The sequence below is a fragment of the Furipterus horrens genome, unplaced genomic scaffold, assembly GCF_987537825.1.
Source record: "Furipterus horrens unplaced genomic scaffold, mFurHor1.1.pri manual_scaffold_6, whole genome shotgun sequence".
NCBI lineage: Eukaryota > Metazoa > Chordata > Mammalia > Chiroptera > Furipteridae > Furipterus > Furipterus horrens.
The window spans coordinates 158,460,309-158,467,390 of NW_028327176.1; the positions used below are offsets into that span (position 1 = coordinate 158,460,309).

At 35.6% G+C, this 7,082-nt stretch overlaps 1 non-coding gene across 1 annotated transcript; it reads left to right on the top strand.

Annotated features, from left to right (window-relative positions):
* Positions 1–251: 251 nt before the first annotated feature.
* On the top strand, positions 252–382 carry LOC150007686 (small nucleolar RNA SNORA51). Its single transcript, XR_016512192.1, has one exon. It is a non-coding gene; the product is annotated as a small nucleolar RNA SNORA51 (small nucleolar RNA).
* Positions 383–7,082: the final 6,700 nt, after the last annotated feature.

Below are 7,082 nucleotides of genomic sequence, written 5' to 3' on the forward strand. Positions count from 1 at the left end.
AGATGAAGTACATGAATGAACAAATAAGTACATGAATGCACAAATAAATGAGGAGACAATTAGTTGACTAGTGACAGTGAGCCAATTTGAATTCCCCAAAAAATACTTAAGAATTTTTCAGTGTCCAATAATCTATTGCCAAAGTTCAATAAAAATTCCTCTTACAAGTCTCAATAAATGTTTAAGCTAAGTTATTTTTGATATGTGTTTTTTGAATATGAGATATAACTTTGATATCTCAAAAGAATGAAGGCCTCCTGGTGCTTATCACAGGCTATGTTCTTATACTGGCTGTACAGAAAGAGCAGGCATAGTAAACCCATCTCAATGCACCTCAGCCCAGACCCTTTGCCTGGTCTGTATTGTGACTAAGGGAACATGGGAAAAATTGAAATATTTGTACCTCTCATTTGAAATTATGCAAAAGAAGTAGCTGAGACAGTTCTTTGACACAGACAAGATTACTTTGGATTGTCCTTTTTGGATATTTGTTTTGTTTTGGATCTGTTTGTTCTGTTTTCTCTTTTCTTTTTTTGAATGTTATTTTTTCCTTTCTAATTCCCTTTTCTTCTTATTTTTTAAAACTCTTCAGAAGTTTTGTTTACATACTTGAAAAATGTAATGCAATCAAATTCAGGTGGATTAATATTTTGACTTTTTAATTTTTTCTTCCATTAAAAACTAGAAATGGCAAAGCTGCTTGGAACTTGGACCACAGAAACATTCTTGAGAACATGAAATTTAGAAAAACATACAGTTGGAAGTTAATGTGTAAATTGATTTGCTTAAAGCTGCAGCTCATGCTCACATCCACTAGAAAGCTTTAGTACAATCTGGAAGCATAGAGAGCAATTTGAAGACCTCTGCTCAGAGACAAATGGCAACAGTGAACTGAACTTTATTTAGTACTGTGCACTGGTACTTTCTTGTCATTTTTAGTCTTTAGAGATTTTCATTACTTTCCTGTTATCTCAGCGTGTTACTATTCATTAAGGAAGTTAATTTTTAAAAGTGAGTATATAATTTATTTTAACTTTTTTATTTAACTGGAAGGTTTATTGTTTGTATTGTAAGGGAAAGGAAGTATAGCTAACATATCAATATACATAAAACATAATGAGCTTCTGAGTTGTTGAAAAAAGAAGTTAAATATATGTTAATTTATACTTAGTTTTTTAAAAATTATTTATTTAGGTTTTACTTAAAATCTTAGATTAATTGCTCATTCAGATATATATGAAATTTATAAGAAAAAGAATGTGGTTACTTAATTAGCCAATAGTATGTTATTGCTACATGCCCAATACTCATTTAGTTGATAAAATAAAGGTTTTAAAAAGGAGACAGAACAGTGTCAAATCTGTGATAGATAATAAGGATCTTAGGTAAATAGCTTTTTAGGATACAAAAATTTATTTTTCAAGGTCACCTTGACATTGAATCTTTTTGTTTTTTCTTTCTTTCTGATGATATGAGCCTAATATTTTCAATTATTCCCTTAAATTGAAGGTGGATAGTGTAAGGTATTTTCAGGACCATTGATATAACATCTGAATATAAAAACACAGTGACATATAAGAATTAGTTTTCAGCTGTATGATCTAATCTGAGATTCTAGGGACCAAAGAAGCTATTTTAAGATACTATGCATATGTTCTTGTCTTGGATAACTGCCACACTTCTAATAAGACTTTCTATCTTAGGCTAATCAGATGAGGTGTTTAAAATTAAGGGATGTGAATATTGCTTGGATTTATTAATCCATAACTACCTGACATACTTCAGGTGGTATCAGAATGTGATAGTGTTCATAGAAAATCCTATAGGCTCCACCAAAAAACTACTCGAACTAATAAGTGAATTTGGCAAAGTAGCTAGATACAAAGTCAATATTCAGAAATCAAAGGCCTTTTTGTACACCAACAATGACATACCAGAAACAGAAACAAAGGAAAAAAATCTGTTTACTATAGCAACAAGAAAAATAAAGTACCTAGGACTAAACTTATCCAAGAAGGTAAAAGAACTATACTCAGAAACTACTACAGAACAATGAAGGAAGAAATTAAGGGAAACACAAATTAATGGAAGAATATGCTACATTCATGGACTGAAAGAATTAACATTATTAAAATATTCATACTACCCAAAGCAATCTATAGATTCAATGCAACCCCAATTAAAATACCAATGACATATTTCACAGATATAGAACAAATATTTCAAAAATTTATATGGAACCATAAACAACCCCAAATAGCCTCTGAGAAAAAAAGAACAAAGTAGGAAGGATCACAATACCTGATATCAAACTATACTGCAAAGCCCCTGTAATCAATACAGTCTAGTACTGGCATAAAAAACAGCCACATAGATCAATGGAACAGAATAGAAAGCCCTAAAATAAACCCAAATATCTATGGTCAATTAATATTTGAGAAAGGGGCAGGAGTATAAAATGGAGTAAAAATAGCTCTTCAATAAATTGTGTTGGAAGATCTGGACAGGGACATGCAAAAAGAAAAAGAAAAAGAAAAGAAAAGAAAAAAGAAGCTAGACCACCAACTTACACCATACACCATAATAAACTCAGGATGGATAAAAGACTTAAATGTAAGTTGTGACACCATAGAAGTCCTAGAAGAAAACATGACAGCAAAAGTTCAGATATCCCATGTAGCAATATTTTTGCCAATATATCTCCTAGGGCAAGGAAAATAAAAAAAAGAATAAACAAATGGGACTATATCATATTAAAAAGCTTCTGCTGAGCAAAAGAAAACATCAGCAAGATGAAAAGGGAATCAACCATATGGGAAAACATATTTGCCAATAATACCTCTACTGACAAGGGTTTGATATCAAAAGTTTATAAAGAACTCATATGACTCCACACCAGGAAGACAAACAATCCAAATTAAAAAATGGGCAAAGGACCTGAACAGACATATAGATGGCCCATAGAATATGAAAGGATGCTCAACGTCACTGGCCATTAGAGAGATGCAAATTAAAACCACAATGTGATACCACCTCACATGGATCAGAATGGCCATCATCAACAAATCAACAAACAAGTGCTGGCAAAGATGCAGAGAAAAGGGAACCCTAGTGGATTGTTGATGGGAATGCAGACTGGTGCAACCACTGGGGAAAACAGTATGAAATTTCCTCAAAAAGTAAAAATGGAACTGCCCTTTGACCACTGCTGGGATTATACCTTAAGCATCCTGAAACACCAATTCAAAAAAACCTATGCCCCGCAATGTTCATAGAAGTGTTATTTCCAATAGCCAAGTGCTGGAAACAGCTTAAGTTCCCATCAGTAAATGTGTGGATCAAAAACCTGTTGTACATTTACCCAATGGAATACTATGCAGCAGAAAGAAAGAAGGAACTCCTACATTTTGTGGCAGCATGGATGGGAATGAGAGTATTATGCCAAGTGAAACAAGGCAGCCATCCAAAGACAAATTCCATATGATCTCACCCATAAGTGGAAACTCGTGAACGAAACAAACATATGCGCAGAACAGAACCAGAGACATGGAAATGATGAACAAACTGACAGCTACCTGAGGGGATATGGGAGGGGGATAACAGGGAGGGGAAAGAAGGGGAAGGGTTTTATCAAGGAACAATTATAAAGGACTCATGGACATGGACAACGAAGTGGGGACTGACTGTGGGGGCAGGAGTGGGAGGGCGGGGCTGAGGAGAGCAATGAGGAAAAACTGGGACAACTGTAATTGAAAAAGTATAAAATTTTTTAAAAATGTGATTAGGTTTTAAGGGATCAGGAAGGTATAGAAGAGAAGAGTGAGCTCATTGAGAGACTATCTGAAAGAGGTCTTTCTGACAGAGTTTTTAGGGAAGTTTTATGGGGGAATTATATTTAGTGGGATTTGGGACCATTCACCTTTGGACGTATACTATTAGGGGATGATTAATGCAATTGCTTGGGTCTCCCTAAGCAGTAAGGGCTATCATGGATTTCTAAAGAGAATCAAAAGCCAAAGGTATGAGTGGCCTTTTAAGCATAAGGCAGGGATTTAATAAATTCGCAGGTCTTAAACATGAGAGGGAATGATTATAACTCAGAAAATTCTCCCCTCTTATTGAGCCAAGTGTCCCTGTGTGAGTCTGTATTAAGAAAGAGCCTGTCTCCAATGTAAAATGTATCCTTTATTGTCGTTGTTGCTAGTTTGTTTTATCTTACAATAACACTGTTTTAAAATATGTGTGCTAAATTTACCCCTGTCACAATTCTCTACTTGAGAATGCAATGTAGAGAGGTTGGGTTTGTTAAAATCAAACACAAACAGAGACCAGACTTGAAAACTCTCCGTGAAGACAAAACCAGTTTAGTTACACAAGCAAAGCTTAATCTAGCATATTTTACAAGACAAGCAAGCCTACTTGACTTGGATTACTTCTTCCTTTTGCCTTTGAAAATCATAAGTGAAACTTAAATTTTTCTTCCAAATTCATATAAGATAACTAGTAACCAGTCCCCTCTCATATAAGAAAATTCTAATATTATAACCAGTCACTGTGAAGAATAAAGTCACAGCTTCCACACTACATAAACTGCTTAATAACAATATGTCTCCCATGTTTTGGTTTGAGTGCTCCTGGCTTGTAAACTTTTTGGTGTATGTACAATAAACTTTTACTAAATTACCACTTTAATGATTCATTAGTGTTATTATTTTTCTGAACTTTTTGACAAGTTAAAATTAGTGCTCAGTGGGACCAGAGTTTAGATATATATAGACCTATAAGACAATATGTATACACACACACACACACACACACACACACACACACACACATATATATATATATATATATATATATGTATTTAATATACATGATCTATCCCTGGTCCCAGGCACAAAGTTCCTACAACATTTGTAAATTCCTAAACGATAAGAGCAATAAGAGTATCTCCTGATCTAACATTTGTCTTTGACCATGTCCCTGAAAGAGGTTTTCTAAAACCCTGATAGATTCCTAAATGATAATATTATCAGAAACATCTTTTGTTTTATGAAAGATTCTAGGAGAGAAGGCTCCTGGATGGCTCTGGGATGGGAGCTGGTCACCAGAAAGACCAAGCCAGGATTGAAGCTCAGAATTTTCAGCCTCAGTCCTCATCCTCTAGAGAGGAGAGAAGAGCTGGAAATACAATAACAACAATCATACCTACATGTGGAATCCTCCATAAAAATCCCAATAGTAGGGGCTTTGGAAAGCTTCCAGGCTGGTGAACACATCTACACTGGGAAGGTTACACACCCCAGTTCCACAGGGACAAAATTTCTGTATAAGACAATGCTAGCTCTTGCCCTAGTTTTTCTCTTAATCTATCTGTTCATTTACAATATATACTTTACCATGTTCTTTAATACATTGGTCAGCATAAGTATTTCCATGAGTTCTGTGAGCTACTCTAGCAAATTAATCAAATCCAAAGAAGGGGTCAGTGGAACCTCCAATCTATAGCCAGTTTATCAGAAACACAGGTGACAATCTGGCCTTGTGACTGGAATCTGAAGTGGGAGAGTAGGGAGTGGGCAGGGGAACAGTCTTGTTGGACTTTAACCTGTAAGATCTGAAATTATCTTCAGGTAGATAGTGTCAGAATTGAATTGAATTATAGGACAGTCAGCTTGTGTCACAGAGAGCTGCTTGGTATGGGAGGAAAAAGCTCCACACATTTGGTGATCAGATGTGTCAGGAATGGATTGTTCAGTGTGAGTGCTAAAGAAGACAACAGGAGAGAAACAATTGGGAAGAACTGGGTTTTCTCTACTCAGGTGAAAACTAGTTTTTCGATATTACTGGACCATGACATGGCAAAAGTAATTTCTTCTTCAAAGTCTAGTTGCTGTTCACCAGACAAAGGCCATCAGAATCATACCTGTAGTCAAACAAAATTAGGTATATGACTTCTTAAAATGAGAATGACCACCCACCACATGGATCCTGGGTCATGTACCAGGAGGATTTTCTCAGAAGGACATATTAAAGAGATTAGACTTGTGTTAGGTTTTTGGGAGAAGGTTCAATGAAATGTGGTTTTCCTATGTTTTGGTAATGTTAGAGAGGGAAATTCTATGGTTGGAGATATATATATATATATATATATAGAGAGAGAGAGAGAGAGAGAGAGAGAGAGAGAGAGAGAGAGAGAGAAAGAGAGAGAGAGAGAGAGAGAGAGATTCTTTTTATTTACTCTTTAAATCTAGGAAGTAGAAGAAACAGAGTGAAGCTGAAAAAAAAACATCTCATGTGTGAAGACTCTCATGTGAGCCAGAATAAGAACATGATTGGTTATCTTTGTGGATCAAATTATATCCTTTTCTGTCTGTGTTCAAACATGTTTATAGAATAGTTTTATTTTTAGTTGCTCCATCATGATCAGAAAGTGATCTTTGATGATGGTATACTCTGCTGTTCATTGGGAAAATATTTTATGATGATTGAAAATGATGTATAGTACAAAAAGTGCTAAAGAAGTCATTAATACCAATCTCAATGAATAATTTTCAATTAGAAAGTATACAGCTGTGTTGGTATACTTTTAATAAGATGTCATTATTATCCCCATTTTATAGATTCAGGAAATTGAGGCTCAGAGTGGTGAGGTGTGCCTGAAATCACACAGCTATTAAGTGATAGAACCAGTCTCACTCAAGAGACTGTTTCCTTGCCCCAATGGTGTGTCTCAGTTGGTTGGAGCATACTCCTGTAACCAAAAGGTTGGGGGTTTGATCCTGGGGCAGGGCACATACCTAGGTTGTGGGTTTGATTCCTGGTCCAGGCAGGTATGATCCTCCATCTGGCCATGTACTGGAAGCAACCAATCAATGCTTCTTTCTCGCATCAATGTTTCCCTCTCTCTCCCTTCCTTTCTCCCTAAAACCAAGGGAAAAAATGTTCTCAGGTGAGGATTAAAAGAAAAAATGTCTGTGTTCTTATCCAACAGGTCTTGCTGCCTCATTTCCTCCTTATGACTCACCAAGCTTCAAGGGACTGGACACTGCAGAAATGGACTTATTCAAATAAAACACAGT